This window comes from Dromaius novaehollandiae, chromosome 4 (genome assembly GCF_036370855.1).
Source record: "Dromaius novaehollandiae isolate bDroNov1 chromosome 4, bDroNov1.hap1, whole genome shotgun sequence".
Taxonomy (NCBI): Eukaryota; Metazoa; Chordata; class Aves; order Casuariiformes; family Dromaiidae; genus Dromaius; species Dromaius novaehollandiae.
Genome location: NC_088101.1, coordinates 75,661,962 through 75,680,862, shown reverse-complemented (window position 1 = coordinate 75,680,862; position 18,901 = coordinate 75,661,962). Strand labels below are relative to the sequence as shown.

Sequence of the window (18,901 nt, the reverse complement as noted above, 5' to 3'; positions counted from 1 at the left end):
TATGGTTGAAGATCCTGGCCCAAAGCTCAGACAAAAGTGTGAAATTTCCATTACCATCTCTTGCACTAGCCAACAGGGAGGCATCACAGTTAGATTAGACTCATAAGAAACTCCACATGCTATATTCGAAAGTGTAACTGTAGATTTAAAAAAAAAAAAAAGAGGACAAAAGGTAAGGCTTGATGGATGCTGTATCTCAGTGACATAAAGTGTAATGAAAGATCACATAATAATGACAAACTGGATGGATGCCTCAGTCCAGACATCTCTGGACTGGAGTTTTTTCCATCTGATTTTACAATTAAAAAAATAAATCAGGGAGAGAAGAATTGGAGCATTATTCACCTTGAAAAAAAAAGTACATTGAACTAGCAGAGATGGAGAGCTAATTAGTAGCTGCTGATATAAGCTCGCACCTTGGGGTGAGAGCAAGGAAGAACATTCCACATAATAAGAAACACAAACTCTGAACTAGTTTAAACACTATAAATACATACTATCTTTGGCTCAGAAAGCTGTCATATTGCTTCTTAACCTTTTCTGATCATAAAGCAAGTTAAAACACTGTTATCTAGACTACATAATCCATCCCAGCATGAATTTCAGAACATACCATGGAAAGTTATTTTCAAACTCTTATAAATATCAGCCTGACCATAAGCCTTGGGCTCCCAGATTGCAGTCTTCTGGTTGACACAAGAAGGATAAGCTTCCATAGCTAGTTCAGGAAACCATATTAATAGTGATTTCCAACTTAAAAATACATGCTTGTAAGGCAGCCCAAGCAAGCTGAAAAGGAAAACACTTGGAAAGTATAATTTCAACAACTACTTATGGCCAGGTTCTAACAGCCTTAAACTGACTCATGTCTTACTGGCTTACTGGCTTAAGTAGCCCCAACGAGAGCAGCCCCGGGCTCCAGCAGGCGCTCGCGTGGCTGGCGGACAGGACAGGGAAACCGGTAGAGCTGGAAACAGCCCCAGTACAAAAACAGCAATAATCCTCACCACCAGGGCAGTGCCAGCGCAGGGGCAGCAGCACGGGGACAACCCTGAGAAGCCCCTGATTGAGCTGTGTTGCCACCACCCAGCTGCCCCCCAGCTCCGTCCGCCGCAGAGGCGCTGCCGCACGCTGCACGCGCTGCCCCGTTGCGCGGCACCGTCCGGGGCGCAGAGTTTCCCACCCCTGTTTGAACAGCGACGCAAGAATAAAGGGTAAAACCACGTAACGCATGGGAGACGCTTGCAGGTCAGAACATCGGTCTTCACGTGTTCACCTATCAAAACCTCCGTGCATTAGGCTGAGACTTCATTAATATTTATCTAGATTAGGCAGCATGCAGTAACTTTCTTCTGTTATAAATCAGCTTAAATAGTCACTATCAAAGTGCTGGGTCTCTTCGCCAAACGGTTTAACCCTTTGCTTTTCCTTCTTAGCAGCAGCCTCTTTGGGTTTGCTATTTTTGTCCGAAACAAAAGCAAAGCCACCATCCCAAAGGGGTTGAGCGGCCACACAAGAAGAGAGCAGGAGCCGATGGAGACAGCGCGCCCTGTGAAGAGGAGGGCAGCCTTCCCCGGCACCATGGGCCGCCAAGGCCGGGGGCGCGTGGGGACGGCCCGGCCCGGTCATGTCCCCAGGGCTGGGTATAATCCCAGCAGGACCAAATGGCCTTTTTTGCTGTTTTGATCTTGTTTTTAAAAAGGCTGAAAGCTGAGTGTGCCCTGGCACCCCTGCCCCGAGTCCTCTGACAACTACCACAGCATCCCCATAGAGGGGGAAGACTACGGCTAGGCCAGTGGGCTCAATTTTCTTGGCTTTTAGAATAAATTATTATATTTCAGAAATTACAGAATGTGTTCTCCTCTAAAAGATGTCACTTACGATTTTCTATTCATAACATAACCAGCACAACATTTTGAAGCCTTTGTTGTGAACATAACTCACATAACACCAGGTGTCTTTAAAAGATAATCGCGGGGTATTAACTAAATAGTTTCTTTAATTAGGGGAAGCCTCACATAATTGCCATGCCAGATTTGAAATCCATCGTTTGATTGTTACTAGAAGACTCTCCAAACGACGCTGAATCCCTAATGCGCTACAGGGAATAGGGAATCGGCCCAGTGGGCAAAAAGCGGAGCATGACTTTGCCACAAGTACGGCAGCCAATTTTCCATCACCTCCTTACACCAGCCTGCCGAATAATCTCCCTCACAAATCTATAGCATTAACAGGAAATATTTTTCTTATCATAAAGCCCAAGGAATCCGAAAGGGCTGAGTCCAGTGTGCTGGGAACTGCATACTGCCACAGATGTGTTTTAAGCAAATCTTTGAAGAGTTTCCTTTAACCTCAGATAACTTTATACAAGGATCCAAGTGTTACTCTGCTTCACTTTTGCCAGTTCTGATGACTTTCAAGTTCAAGTTTTTTTTCTCTTGCAATTTTCTTTCCTTTTTCTCTATTTGTCAAATCATAATAAAGTCAAGCTACACTGTTGTACTAAAATTCAGGGTGAAACGCTTGGTTTTTATTACCCTGAAGTAAAGTTGCTCAGGAAATTTGTAGCATAGATTTCTCAGTTATTTTATTCCCCTTGGTCAAGATGCAAGTATCTCTTTTTACTCCATCCCACATCTTCCTTTTCATATTATTTCTCATCTTTATGCCTTAGAACAGACTTTTATGTATTTGCCAACGCTTCTTCAAGTTTTAAGCTATTCACACTTCTTTCAGCCAGAATGACTGATACACAACTTACTTCTTGGGATGTTTAAACTTTGCTAACAATCAGTTCCACAGAAATGACCTGTACTGATTTTATTGCTGTTATAAAAAAAAAAAAATGTGATGGACATATGGCTATTTTGAAGCAGTGCGTTTTAAATGGACTCTAAAGAAGAAATATTATGCTGTACACTGGCCAACCAAATACATTGATTTAAGTCTAGATATTCTATTAATTCTGAATTACAGGCCTCCTTACTAGACCCTCTTTCAGACCTCCGATCCTCAACATACAATAAAAGAGCACTTATGGGAATTGGCAATAGAGCCTTCATAGTTACGGCTGCAATTCACTCTTTTACTAGGAGTCAAAATCAGCCCATGAGCCAAAGAAATACCATCCTCAGTATGGTCGGTAAGATGTAGGGATGGGATACAATTTTTCTCATATTTTTGAAATACATTATAAAATGTCTTCCTTTACTGAGAAATCCTAAAATCAGAGGTAGCAACCAAGAGCAGAACACTTTCCACTTTCCCATTCACTTTATGGATAAATGGCAGAAAGGGAAGAGCAATTAGAACTGATTTGCCAAAGTTTGTCAAACTCTCACCTCAAAATATAATATTATTTTACCTCTGAATTCAGATATACATGCCGTAAGACTGTTTTGAGCTTGTAGTTTGATATTTGAAGAGGAAGCAGTCTCTGATTATTTACATTGGCTGAACAAAATTACAAAAGCAAACTTGATCAATAGGGGTAAACTAATTCAGAATTTCATTATTACCTTACCTGTATGGCCGCACCAGCTGCATCACCTAACCTGAGACAGACAGCAAAACGCTGAACAGAAAGATGGCCCGGAAACAATGTTCCCACAGTCTAGGTAATTCTATCATGGAATATGAAGTTAAGATATAAATTGCTTGTTAAATAATTTTAAGTGATACTTCTCCTAGAACATTCTTTAACATCTTGTTACAACACTCAGTATCCCTGTCACAATTCAATGTCTCTAGTTCCACCAATTATGGCAAGCAGATTAATAACACAGTAGAAATGTAAAACATTATCCTTTATTGAGTAGCTGACAAATGATGTCAGCTACATGCTTTTTAAAATCTTGTATTTTAAAAGTGATATAATTACGAATGAAGCCACTTCAAATTTCATTCCTGACACTTCACCGAAGGAAGGGTGCACTGTGACAGTGCTTATGCTATTAGGTGTTGCATTTCTTGCGTGCTAATTCTCGGAGCAGGGCTCAGATTACGGCTATCGGAGCGAATAACGATGCTGGGACCAGCTCCCCTGCCGGCTGGGTTTAGCAGGCCTGGCGTGGTTTGTTTTCACTGCATGTCACTCTGCTAATCTTACACTAACAGGTTTCACTCTCGCAGTCCCGGCACACAGACAGAGCTGGACTGCAGGGCTGCACTGCTTTTCAGAAAGGTGTTTGTATCTGCTCTCATTTCAGCTTAAACCAGGTACTTATTTCAAGTTAACTGAAGGTGATCAGGAACAGATTTAGGCTAAATCAAGCTTTTAGATACATAAGCAAGAATACAGATGAGTTGAGTTCAGATAATGATCAGTAATATCTATAATCAGGGTCTTAGGTTAAACCTGTTTATCCGAAAGGCAGGCAAAACCACAGCTTACTTCTGTGATGCACTAAGAGCACGGATACAACTGCCGAAGGTGAGCTGACGAGCAGTACTTGTAATAATATCAAAACTCAATAGCATGTCAAAGTCCTATTAAGACATAAGCCCTTTGCACCAATTAGCTTAATAAGACTGTGATAAGACAAGACCTTGTGCTAATAGTCATCTACCACTGAAACCACAGTCAGTTGAACTAGATCACCTCACCTGAAGTTTGTTTGCATAAACTATTTGGCACACACTTAAGAACAATAGATGCTTTTGTGGAGACAGGATCAGTTCATTAACAGAATTTGGACTGAATTATTCATAGCAAAATAAATTATTTATTACACGTGCTTGAAAGCACTGTGTGCCATTTTGGGCCCTTATTACAAAAAAGACATTAATAAATTAGGGACAATTGAAAGGAGGCAAGCAAGACAATGAAAAGGTTGTAAAGGTACAATCTGGAGGAGAGGGGATGAAAATGCTTTGGGTATACCTGCAGAAAAGGGGGCAGTACACCATCTAAGAATAATCCCTTCTGGTAAGGGATTATTTACAACGGTAGAAGAGAGAAATAGAAAGAGTAATAGCTTGAATCTAAATGCGATCTACATTAAAATTGATTCTAGTTCCTCCAAAGATCAAAGACCCAGAAGTAGTTCAGTAACAGATAACAAAATTTACTGATAATATAAACCTACAGTTAATACAAAAAGAAGCAGTAATAAAAATTTTAATGACTTAGAAACATACAGAAATGAACAGATAAGTAGTTCAGACAATATTCCACAGAGAGATGCAAGCTACAGAGACTAGATTAAAATAATAAAAAAAAGGAAAAGAATATAACCTTAGTAATCATCTGCCATAATACATTGAAAAGAAAAATCTACGGAAAGACAAAATTCTGAAAGAAACAGATCAGACAGTTTAATTCAGTGTCACACTCAGTAAGAGGAGACTTTCTTAAAGGAGGGAAAAACCTTGCTACAAAGGAATCAGAGAGATTCAGTCTACACAAAGATTGGTCTATGCAGTATATAGAAGAGACTGTCAGGCAGCTATCAATCTCATATATGGGCTTAAAATATAGCATCAGAGAAAGAAAATTGTGCATAAAACAAGTAATAGCTCGATACTAGGTGTGGGGGGGGGAGCAAACTTTGCCAGGCTATGGATTTACCTCTTTCATAAAGCATCTTTTGTGCTGTGCACTTTTCCAAGAGGTATATGCAGGGAACAGAGCAGGGGTCTACGTGACTGTACCTCCTCTCTTCGAGGGATAACCTCCCTGCCTCTGTATTACCAGCCTTTGCACCCCAGTTTGACTAATAATCACCTTCATCAAAAGCACTGGGATGCTATTCAAATTATAAACTGATTTGAAATCTTCAGATAGGTGCTTATTGTGTGTAAGCGCAGTATCTTTATTAATGCTGTCACATACCACTTTCAACATGTTCCCTTATGCCATGCTCACCAGCCCACAGCAAATTTTTTATTTGGGGTGGCTAATGCTTTCCTTCTCCTCCTTCACACAGAGATTGCTCTACCCTGAGTTTGTATCATTCCGGTATCAGCACAGCCCAGGTCAAACGCAACAGCAATGGTCTGTTGTCCATGCAAACGTCTGGATTTGAAGCCCGTTCTTCACAAGAAACTGTTCCATCAGGAGAGGCTCTGTTCGGCCACCACGGAGCAGGACGCATTGCGAGTGGGGCAAGCGTGACCGTCTCGTTCCAACGCACCCACAGTTTGACAGTACGCATCGAGAAATGTAATATTATATGGCAGGCCTGCTCAGCTGGGTGTTTTGTTACAAAAAGGGGCTGAAAAATCATTAGAAGCACTTAGCTAATCCTCAGCTTGGTTCAAATTTTCCAGCTGGGGAAGGGTTGTGGCCTATTACGAAGGCCGGGGCTGTGCGTTCGGACACGAGGGTTGTGAAATGCAGACCCCTGCGGTGCCCCCGGCTCGGCACAGCAGCACCGTACGCTGGGACTTGAGCACAGTCCTGGCACGTCAGCTCAGTGAGAACTGCTTGAGCACTGCAACTGGCAGGATGAATTGCTGTTGCCAGAGAGAAATTAGGAAAGAGATTTCAGAAATATTCCAAATATTGCCAATTAAGCAACAGGGGACCTTTCTAAAGAAGGCCCAGTGAAAAGCTGTGAAGGAGCTACAAATCATTCTTCTCTTAGAAGATGCAGCTAACATTAATATTGAAATTTGTATCGTGCTCTGCATGCTTGCACTCAATGAAATCAACAGTAATTATTTTTCTCACCCGCTGACATGTTGTGCTTTATGGTTAGATTCCGTGGTTGGGCTGTCCAGCATCTTCCAATCTTTGAGCCACAGGTCCGCTTTGGCACCTATCAATAGCTAGTCCCTCATTCTCCGCAAACACAAGATTACAGTAGCAGCTTGCAGCACGAGCACTTTGACATGGTCTGGGGAGAAGCAACGACTTTCAAATCGTTCAGAGACGGCATAAATCATTCCTGAGGCTGCAGCCAAGTCATGGACCATAATTTAGACATTTTGCAAAGACATAAACACAATTTGGTCAATTCCTAAAGCCACAAACACAGTCGCTCTAAATTAGTTCCAAGTTATTGCAAACAAGAGCTATACAAAGGTTTTATTTAGAGACTAGTATTTAAAAGATGCCAACTCTTAATTTTGTAGTGTGTGAACTTTTACCCCAGGAAAAGTATGCAAAACTATATCAAAGAGAGTGTGAAGTGATGGGGGCTGTGAGAACTCTTGTACCAATATTTTTATAGTCTTCGTCTAGCTGCAATGGTGCTTTTGCACTTTTCCATGCTTTGTCATGCAAAGGTAAAAAGTACCTAATGGGCTAAATACACAGTGGCAGTGAAAAGACATTGCTTCAGTGATCTGAAGTTTTAACCATCGTGACACTAATTTTTCTCAAACATTGTAAAACCATTACAGAAGAGTTACTTTCCATTTGTCAAAACAATCAATTCAGTTTCCTGCTGTGCAGAAAGTTCATATACTTTTCAGTTTTCCACAGCATTTGAAAAAATGAGAATGCAAGGACTAATCAATGCATTGCCAGGTGCAACTCTTACCTACCTCCCAGGGTTTTTTTTAAGGCCTACTATCTTGAATACTTCAATACTTTGAGCCATTATTCCATAAATGGAGAGGAAAGAACTTTACAGATCTTTGAATGGAGCTTTACAGAACCACAAAGTTTTACTGTTAATAAAAATTTAGTATTCAACGTGCTCTGCTGATAAACATGGTTTGACAAGCAACAAGTTCACCTCATTTAAAATCTATCCTTGTCTATAGTTTGCTGTTTACCCTGATTCAAGCACCACAATAAGCATCTGTTACAGACTGATCATAGTTTAATTTGCTTAAAGTAAAAATCCCAAAATTGTATTTCAATTTCCTACATTTTCAAAGCAAGTAACAGGTAAAAGGAGAATGATACATTTTTCCATTTTTAATGCTTTTTCATCAATGAGACTGTAGATCCGAGCACCACTGATTACATAACACCTTTCTGAACACATTATAATTTTCTACATATAGCAGTAGTGTAACCAATTTCATGCAAGTCTTGGAAGAATCAGTATGCATGAAGTGCTGGTTCCCTACTGAAAAATTAATTAGTGCTATTTGTATGCATCACTCAACTTTTTGTAGCAGTGAACAAGAACTGCATAGCGATTTCCTAAATTCTGCTCTAACTTTTTTGCTTGCTATTTTAAAATTCAATAAGCACAAATCACTACTGTTTTCTACAACTAAACAACAAATTGCTTTGCTGTGACTCCTATATCTATTTACTTAATGGAGACACTTAAAAAGAAAAGCACTTTGAATACGAATGCTTGTTTCCATAGAGGCTCTGTCATGATTATAAACGTTGTGAGGCAAATAATACAAAAGAAAAATATAACTTATACTGCTTGCTAAATTCCTTTACGTTTCTTCATCCAGTGTGCCTGTAATTTCAGAATTCACACTTCAAGCATGTAGATGGCTCAGTATGTCACCCAAGACACCAGACACCATGGTGACATGTTGTGACCATTGATAGACCACGTCCAGGTCTCTGAGATGGCATCTGCATCTGAGAACATCTGGCCCAAAGACAAGAATGCTGCTGACACTGACTAGTGAAACTCTGCACAAAGCAGCAGTATTTTTGTTTTACAGTTTTTTAAAAGAAATTCTTGCGTCACTCAATATTAACATTCACAGCATTATTAGCAGTGCAACAAAATATTGGGTTGTCAAAACAAGCAGCCTTCCCAAGTTTCCCAGCAAACGGACAAAACTCCCAGCAATTAATGGCATTTCAATAATGAATTTTTAATACAGTACCTAGAAGTGCTATATATCAAATATATAAAACTATATGTGCTTTCTAATACTATAATGAACCTTTCACTTCTCTTTGCTTTTCTTTGATTGTGAGACTGAAGCTTAAGACTAGAAGGAAGAACTAAAAATCAGTGGAGAGAAAATGAGTAAATTTTAGAAGATCTTGTATTTCCCTCAAGCATTTTCTCTGTAAAGCTCTTCTGTTGAGCATACACTGTTTTATTAGTAATAAAACACAGGTTATTTATTTAAGCCTTTAGTAATTTTTTATCATATCAGTAATGGCCTTATCCCATTCGAAACCAATCCCATATGCTTAAACCTTTCAGATGGGCTAATGCTGCCTCTCAGTCTTCATTACATTGGGAATGAAGGTCAAACTAAATGATTAATGGAGCATTTCATTAGGTTTTTCACTGCAAACTGTGAAGAGGAGTTTAGTGTTCCAGTTTCCATTTGACTGCCTAATTTGAGTGCACTTGGAAAAAGCAGACAATATTGGCTAGATCAGTTGGGACAAACAGTGAGTGGGAACTCACATGTGATGTGTTTGTGGTGAGACAAACTCGGTGAATAAAGATGAAGCCATAGACAGGGACAGTAACAACCTCCATCCTTCTGCCACACATTCACTGAAGGCGAAACAGTCATTCAGCCACTTTGCGTAATGAATATTAATCCATGGTTATTCAAGACTACTAGGTTACAGTTTTTTCAAATATATCATATTATGAAAAAAAATTCTGATAACATCGTCACAAACAAAGCAGATTTATCTCTCTAGGCAGAGGCTCCTGCAGGCTTCTAAATGCAATCTTCAGGCCCTACAAGCCTGAAATACATTCATGCAAGCAACACAAAATTTAAAAATCCCTTCAACTAGCTGGTGGCCAGTCTTTAAATCTGTGAAATTCTGAATACGCCCCCTGGAAAATTTTGCCCATTAAGTTACTTGTGAAAGCAAATACAGTTAAAGTTAAGTATTTGGTAACTTTATATTGGTAATATGTAAATGGCTGAGGTGAGAACAATATTCTGTAACAAAACAATTCATTAGGGTTGCCTGATAATATCGTGTCTCCTCTCCAAATCTCAAGTTCAGCATAGCTTTTGGAAGCTAGAAATTTAAGGGTTAAGATAAACTTCTGAAAAATTGAATACTATTCCCATTAGAGCAGAATAAGTAATGGGAATAATCTGCCAGTATTCCAGATACAGTCAGTGTATTAGGACTAACTGGAGCAGATTGACAATGCAGTACCGAAAATACTGAGCTATCTAAGAAGATCACTTCAGTGAACAAGGCAAGCCACTGACCCCTGAGTTCACCAAAGGAGCAAGCATGTTCTGAATTTTCTACTGTATTCAACTTTCCCAAAATAACAAAAATGCTTTGACAAAAGCAGACAATAACAAGATGTGTTTGCTTTTATTTCTGATTTCATTATGGTTGGTATGAAACCGGAGGACAGGAGGTTTAGGGAAGGTTCAGCAATGACTTCAGCTAACACCTACATGAAAACTAACATGCTAGAAATATTTGAATCAATCCAATTAAATAGAATAAGTACTTCTGTCATGAATAGTGTAAATCCTTTGGTTTGTAAGACCCATAATCACAAATACTCAGAGTTCAAATTCCATATTAAATAGCATTTTAATTACAATTCCACAAGCTTCTGTGGGTTCTGGCTTGGCTAGAAACAACCTCAGGTCATCCAGAGCATTATGAGCCCAATCAAACCAAAAATGCATTTTCACAATCTCACCTGTTCAAGAACTTAGAGGGAAATAAACAGATTTAGCATCAGCCATTAAGGTGTGAATTCCTGAAATCCCTTCTTTAAAAACCCCAAATTAGTCATATTAGTTCTATATCCATACATCTCTCTGAAAATACATCAAAAATCAAGTACACGTATACTTTTTGGAGAATTTTGCAGTTAGCCTTCAACTTTATCTACAGCAAACCTGCTGCTCTGCCATAGTAAACTCCATTAGTTTCTTCCTGTGTGTAGACTGTACCTTCTGGAAACTTAATCTGAAAAACAAGTTCCACCTGATTACCTAAGAATGAATATTCAAGTGATGATGAAATTAATTCCCAATGAAACCTATCCGAACTAAGCAGCAGATTTTGCCTTTCCTGTCACTAACGCCATGAAAACTTTAAGTTTCCAAATCTGCAAAGTGAGAATGGCACATGCCAAATCAGATCAGCTCTCATTAAGCTGAAACAACAAGTCAATTAGATGCTCCATATCTGTTCAAACATTCTTCATCAAGTAATTGGTTATAAATGTGTAAAAATCATGTCAGAACATAATATACTAAGAGCCATTTAGGTACCAGTATATGCAGTCACTGGGTACTGAATCTTATCAAATTAAACTCCAAAATTAAGAAGATGCTTAGGATTAACCTGTGGTCCCATATCATTGTGGAGATAGTGGTAATTTCTAAGAAATGAATATTGAGATATATACTGGACTAATTCAGGAGGGTTTAGGGTTTCCCCCTTGTGACAGCGTGCTCCTTTCCCCACCCCAGTGTGCTCTCAACCTCAACCTAACCTCCCCGTAAACAGCACGTAGGCAGGGGCTAATTGAGCACGCGCCAGCTAAGGTCCGTCTAGCCTGCAAATATGACTGTGAGTCAGTCATCTCCCCCCATAAAGAGGGGGCAGCCCAGAGCCCCCTGAGCTGTCCCGCACGGCAGTGGGCTGTGCTGCAGGACCTCCTCTGGAGCAGGGACGCCTCTCAAGGTTACTCCCGAGGTCGAGAGAGTCCTCACCCGCGACAGATCCTCGGTAAGTGACTAATAGCATGCTGAAACTTTGCAAACTTTGCTAAGTTACATCGCTGATTGATTGCACATATAATCCTTTAGACATAAACCACTGACCAAGTCTGGGACTAAGATTGGATCCAGCTGCACCCAGACCCCTCTGAGGAGGAGCTGGAAAGCAAGGGGGTCCATCCTGAACCTCGCAACTCAATGGGAGGGTCTCCTTGACACTTCCATCTGACCCTGTCCTCCAGGCAGTAAATAACCCAGTGAACCTTGCCATTGACCCTTGTTAAATCATTGTCTTATTTACGACTGAACTTTGTGAAATCACTATCTCACCTCAATAAAACCTATTGCTGCTTCTCTCGTACAAGTGAAGTGCATCACTCCTCACTCACCCACGACCCCCCCCCCCCCCCCAGTGCTACAAACTTAATATTAACATCAGGAAGCAGAGGGAAGTACATCCTGTGTGCTACAAATAAAACGCCAGAATGTTATTTATCAGCAAAAATAAATGAACGGTTCCTCTGGGAAAAGATCTCGATTTTAGCTGAGATTTCAACGGCGCTTATCCCTGACAGGCAAAGCCAGCGTTTCAAATCCTCGACAGGTAGTTCTTGTATCTCATGAGGAGAGATGGGATAAGATCATCGTAGGTGTCGAAGATGTAGATAATCATATGATTAGGTGCTTACACCCATTTCCTTTTATATATACATTTTAAATCAGGCTCTGCATCTCTGAAACATATTGGTATGTGCTGTTTGCTTTCAAGACAGGCATTCAGTACCAGCTGGCACCTGTATATCGGATACTGGATGCTTCTTTCCAAGATCACTTAAGTTTCCTACAAAAGGAAGGTTACAAAGGAACAAACAAGCTCACGACACAGCACAGCTCCTGCTGGATTTTTACAAGTAAATCTCTCATATCACTCATATTTCTTTGCAATTCCTCACTTGTCCTATTTGGTCACAGTCTACCACTGGAGGCTCTCTGATAATCCCTGCTCTCTTTCATCAGCACAACCTTCCCGTAGCTCCGTGGGACATTTCATCGCCTCCGAGTCGCAAGGCTTTGACCAGCTCCTTCAGATTTTAGCACCTGAGAGGAAAAGACTGGCTGTGTGCGGCTGTGAAACGCTGCCCCAAGACGCGCGAGGGATGAAAAGCCGGGCGCCTCCAGCAAGGCCCACTATCACACGGCCCTGAAAGTACTACAGCTTCCCTTCTTCCCCCGTGCAAAGCGAAGTTTTGAAACCTAAGAAGAACACAGACTGATCCTGGACTGCTGTGAACGGGGAGCCAAAACTCGATTATCAGCGTGGTGCCTCTCCCTTCACACCAGCTCCAAGCTGCCACCCTGTTTTCCCTTGCTCCTGCTCCACAGTGGCCAACTGCAAAACTGTTTTCAGGACTAAAGCCCCAAACTTCTCCCACATCCACTGCCAGCCATGCGAGGTAGTGGCACCAAGACTTGGGGCATGGCTGGAACAATCTTACGTACAAAAATATCTAATTAATATTTGCAGCACTATAGCAACCTTGGCTGAATTCATTCTCAAAGTGACTTCTACCAGCAAAGTCTAATTAAGAAATCCTAACTCAGGTTTACTACTTTGTGCACAAAGAGCAATAAGCGAATTCAGCTTTATTCAGCTGAGTCATAAAGCAAGTTTAAAATCTATACAGAGGAAGAAAGCAAAGCACCAATTTCAGACTAACTGAAACAAGGTGGTACTTACTCCTCCTGGAATACGAACTAGCAGAGCATCATTATAATTTCCAAAAGGCTCAGATGAAACACTGAGACCTGAACAAAATGTATTTGCAGATACGTACAGAAATATTTCTAAAGAGATCAAAAGAAAGTGCATTAACTCAAACAAATACCTGTATAAAAGAGTACCTGGCAAATTGCAAATCAGGGATCCTACTCCACCGTCCACTCACATACACAGGAGGAGATACAGGAACAAGAATATAAATTGCCAAAATAATATTTTAATTATTTCTATCAATAAACCAACATATTTATTAAAATACCACTCTATCAAAGCATGCATCAGCCTTGATTAGTACCTAACTTTGCTAGCACTAATGTCCACTCTTTCAGCTACCCTCGACGAACCCCAAGGCCAACCCAGTTCTATAGGTCAAGCACTGCTTGCTGACACTTTGAGCAGCGGAGAAGCAGGCTGCCCCGGCCGTGCCCTCCTGCCCCAGGCCACTGCTCCTTCCTTTGTACCAGCGCTTGCAGCGGGACAAGTGAGCTAGAGCAAGAAACCACCTGGCTGCAAACTAATTCCCTCGCGAAAGCCGTCGCTGGCGCAGCACGGTGCCCTGCTCACCGCACCGCTGCATGCCGCCAAGCGCTGGCACCGGCGGCGATGCAGGGACACGTGGCCAGGGAAGGTGCAAGAAATGAGCTGCCCTCTTTCTGCGCCGCAGGATTTTCTGCCGATTAAAAGCACTGTGAAACCACAGATGCTGAAGCCAGCAGAAAGCACACACGATGTAAGGAGCACCAAGAAACCAAATAAAGTACCTAAAGCATAACCCAGCTTTGCACTTGCATTGCACTTACAAATAATTTGAAGTTATGCATAGAAGTGCTTTTCATCTTTAAAAAAAAAACCCTGCAACTATATGAAGGTAGCACTGCTGTGTGAATCATGTCCATGCAGATGCTCCCTTCTCTCGCAAAAGGGAAGCTCTGTAACGTATTACACTCGGAGATAACTGATTGCACATTCATCTAATCCACATGACTAGTCTTTCATATGCAGCTCCCCCAGATATATATGCACATAACAAAGCAAAACGTCCACATTCATCACACAAGCAAGATTATATTCAAAGTCAGACTTCTTTTTCAAAAAGATTAATTGTAATGAACTTACAAATAAAACCAACGAAGGCTAGACAAATTGAAGAGATTAAAGTGTAAGACCAAGATGGGCTAGCAAAATTGTGCTGTGAATAATTAATCACAAATCAAAAGTCTTCTGAAGCCAATTATTTTTCTAGACTTTTTTCAGTTGTGAATATCCAGTACTGAACGACCTATGCCTTTCCCACTTATGCTTCTCTGAAGCACATTACAGGTACTACCAGCTATATCAAAAATCTCTTAATGCAGGACAAAAATCCCTGTGTTGGCTGGGGTGTGGGTTGATCATGACCCATAAATCTTATGATTAACTCCTGTGGAGTGATTTTTTGGCCCTGAAAAAATTTGTGAGTTTTGAAAAACCTACAGCGTGCAATAAATCCTGCATCTGCCATCAATTCTCAACAATAGGATGGGCACAGGCTAAATGAAGTAATTTTATCCAAACAGAACTATGCTGGAGTGCCTCTAATTTCAGCAGTACGAAGGGGTACTACACACTGCCAGGCAAGCGCATGTATTTCTAATGCAAACATGCACACGGGCACTCGGGCCCTAGCAGCAATTTGAGAACATAGACCTTCTTTTGCAATGTTCACTTCTTTATGACACACACTTGCTTAAACAATTACCTCCTGGTGTCTCGTGCATACTAACCATTGGGACCAGCCTGCTTTTTTGCCCCTCTGACACATCCTAAAAAATACAAGCTCAGCAGAATCTGCTCTCTTTTAATCGCCTAGTTCAATGCTTTCATCTTTCCAAAAAAATCTTTGGATTTTAAAAATCTAAGGACAACAGAACCCCCTTAATCTTCCGAAAAGGCCAGACCGTCATCCCAATGCTTGGTTCCAGTTGGAGGCTCCAGTGAACGTCGAGCAGAAACAGTCGGGACACCTCCCTGATGGCAGGGTCGCGCTTCGACCTCCCCTGCCCCTCGCACAGGAGAAGGTCTCTTCAGCAAACGGCTCCTCATCATTCCCATCCCTCCTAAGGACTTGCTACTGACATTTAAACTGTAAGAAATCATTCCTCGCTAGTTGGGGATTTTCCGTGCGACACGCTGTGCCCGTACGGGCCACCCTCTGGGACTGACGGCTTTCTCCAGCGGCACCTTTCAGCCTGCAAGTTCTCCAAGTGCCTCGGTGGTCGGCGCATACAGCACGCGGCCCCATTGAAACAGTGAAGGCTGAAGCCCAAAACTCTGAAAGATGCATTTCTGACCAAGTTGGCCTTTTCCTTCTGTTGTTTTGTCTCCTTGCTGACATTAGGGACGTAGGAGGAGGATTGCTCCTCAAAGGCTTTACAGAGTCAGAGGGAGGATGCGCGAGAGGTTACTTGGTGCTGAAGGAGAACGAAGGAATCCAAATCAGAAACGACAGGGGGAAAAAGCTATAGAGAATGATACAAGGGCACATACAAGAAAGATAATAAGTTTGGGAAGGAAGTGTGAAGGGAGAGCAGGCAGGGAAAAGAGAATAGGAAGTGCAAAGAGCAACATTAACAAACCACTGAAAGTTAAAAAGAGCTATTTGCAACTTAACAGCTTGTCCAAACACTTCACAAGGTCAACACGCATTGGGTCATCATGTTTTAGATACAGGACAAAGCTCGCAGCCTATCTGTACAGGCTATTGGATCACTTTTTCCTGAGTTGGAAACGTGCAGATGAAGTGAAAGGGAGCTGCACAACCTGGGAACAGGCCCCACAGACTGCGCGAGTGGAGCTGCACAGAGTAACTCCACCGTTCAATGCGTCGCTAGGGAAGCACTGCCTGGCGGTGTATGAATAAAGCACCGCCGGTTTGCTTAGTGTTTAAAATACTGACAGGGAATTTACTGCCTTTTTTGTTGTTGCTGTCGTTATGAAGGTCCCTCACTTGTGAGTGACAGCTAAATCAGTTCCCCCCCCTGCTTTCCGAGGAAGCTTACAGGCGGGGAGACCGAGCCTTAGCTAAATACATAGAGTGGATTGCTTTTTGCCTTACAGATATAGGGCAGGCATGGGGGGATGTGATGATTTCCCAGCATGGAAACACTTCTCTGTGAGCAATTCACATAGCTGCTATTACTGAATCTCAGTACCATGGGACTTCAGGGGGTTCTGTGTTTGTTTTTCTATAACTACAAATGAAATACATGCCCGATACATTTTCTGCACTGTGGAGAATTTTCACTTTTATTTCCAGGATCTCTTCTGAAGGTTTGTTTCCTCGTCAAAGCCGCTTTTTTCAAGTGTTTACTGAGGAAACAGAAAACAATTCTCACCTTTCAGCCTCCTACAAGGTTGCTCAGTGGCAGAGCAAACCCTTCGCCTTCGCGAGCGAGCCAGCGCCTACCCTCTGCCCTCACCAGCAGCTCGCGGGAGGCATCTCGCGAGGGAAGGCCAAAGAGAGAAACAAGGGAAAAAGGAAAACCAGGAGGAAAAAAGCAGGTCCAAAAAACCGCAGACCTGGCTCAGCGCACAGCCAATTGAGAGCAGCCTGTATATCTGCTAGTTCACTACCGAACGTGAATATGAGAACAGCTTGTGAAGATTTTTTTTCTGTAACTGCATCATTTAGCATCTACAGCGGCCGAGAACCTGCTGAAACTTTCAGGTTTCCAAGCGGGTTCCCGAGCCACCACAGTGACGGCTCCGGGGGACGGAGGCAGGGAAGAGCCAACCCTTCAAGGACTCACTGCTGCGCAAGGGTTTCCAGCAACCGTCTCCGCTGGAGATGCTGCTGAAGACGAGAACAATTTGAATTTGTAACAGAGACAGGTAGGGAAATCCTAAGGGAGACATCTGTTAGACTGAAGGTTTTGCTTGAGCTAAACTAGATGAAACAAATCAGTGAGGGATATACTTATAATTATTTATTGTTTTGCTACATATTGAAGTTAACCATTGTATCTCACTATGCTTTGAAACCATCAGCTGGAACAGGCATACATACAATGCCCTGCCTATATCAGATACGTGGCATTTTAAAGTACATGACAGAATGCTACATGGTGTTTGTATGGTAGAAGTATTGGCAAAAAGTGTATTTACTAAAAAATTCTCAATAATGAAATGTTTTGATCAAAACAGACCTCCTCTCATGGCAATGAGGCTACTAACACATGAGGCCTTTTCAAAAAAAAAAAAAAAAAAAAAAAGGATTAAAATGGGAAATATGAAAAGCCATCAGATATAATAAGAGAAACCATTAATCCAGCCATAGAAATCCAGTCCTTCAGAGGCACTGCCAAAACAGGATTACCCCATCTGGGGATGCGTGAGAAGCCAAAAGCACAGAATAATGATGCAGAAGGCTGACCAAGCCCTATGAGGGGTCTTGGCAACCATGTCCTGAAGATCTCCAAACACATTTTCCAGCATTATTCTTTTCTGTCATTCATTAATGGGTGACTCTACTGGGGAAAAAATAAAAAAGAAGTGTGCACATGGGCAATGCTCAGTATTTGAATAATGTATCATTTCCATTAAGCTGTAAAAAGAATGTAAAATTGTATGGGGATCTATTAATCTGATTTAGTGATGGATAAGTAAAATGATGAATATGGATTATATATTTTTAATGAGTGTTACATTTAACGAGCATGAACGTTAGTGAGCGTGAACACTCGTGAATGAATAGCAGGGCTTACGAAGTTTGGGATCTGATGAATCTAACTAGAGCCCTTTTTAGCGTGTGTATTATTGCTGTCCTGAGATTAAACAGCACCTATTGGAGCATGTAATTGTTAACAGATAAAGAGATCTTAAGCCACGTAAGCAGCATGTTTCTTGTTGGCTGGTGAATGTATTTTAGCGCCTGCGTTGCCCTCCACCGAAACATTTTTCCCGGCTAAGCCGCACTGATCTGCTTCCTGTCATTCACCAGAGCGGCAAAGAGAAGACTAAAGCCACCGGGGTTGCTCAAATGTTAGTACAAGCTGATTAACAGGTGGGAAAGCAAAGCTCAGGAGAGCAACGCAGCTGGGAATCCGCCTTGCGCTGGTGGACAAGCGGACGTCAAGCTGTCCACGCTCCAGGTAAGGACGCCCTGGAGTGGAGATCCCAGCACCAACCTAACCACCCTCCGGCTGCCAAACTCGCCCGCAGTGGCTGATGACCGCATCTCACCTCCTCCCCAACCTCCCAACTGCTCAGCTCTAAATCTAAGCACGTTATGTTGCAGCTAAACCCAGGACAGCAATGCCCCTTCCTAGTGGAGCTCCCCTAGTTCTCCACCCCCTTTCGCAGCAAATACAAATTCACTTTTTTAGCACCTATTACCCACCTAACTTTGCTGTGTCACTCTTTGCAGAAGTGCCCAGACCCGATCCTCTACAGCACGTTGGGCCCTCCCTCCTTTTTGTCCTGTTCAGTAGGTGAAACACAAGGTCTCTCTCCTTCCCCAAACACCAGTGATCCCTTTTGAAAAGCTGCATCAACTAAATAACATGTCTTCTAGACTGCTTGATTGCA

The 18,901-nt window shown here is 41.9% G+C and overlaps 1 protein-coding gene across 7 annotated transcripts in view; it reads right to left on the bottom strand.

The window, feature by feature from the left end:
• SORCS2 (sortilin related VPS10 domain containing receptor 2) overlaps nucleotides 1–18,901 on the bottom strand; it is a 552,477-nt gene that overhangs the window by 295,084 nt on the left and 238,492 nt on the right. The window lies entirely within an intron of this gene.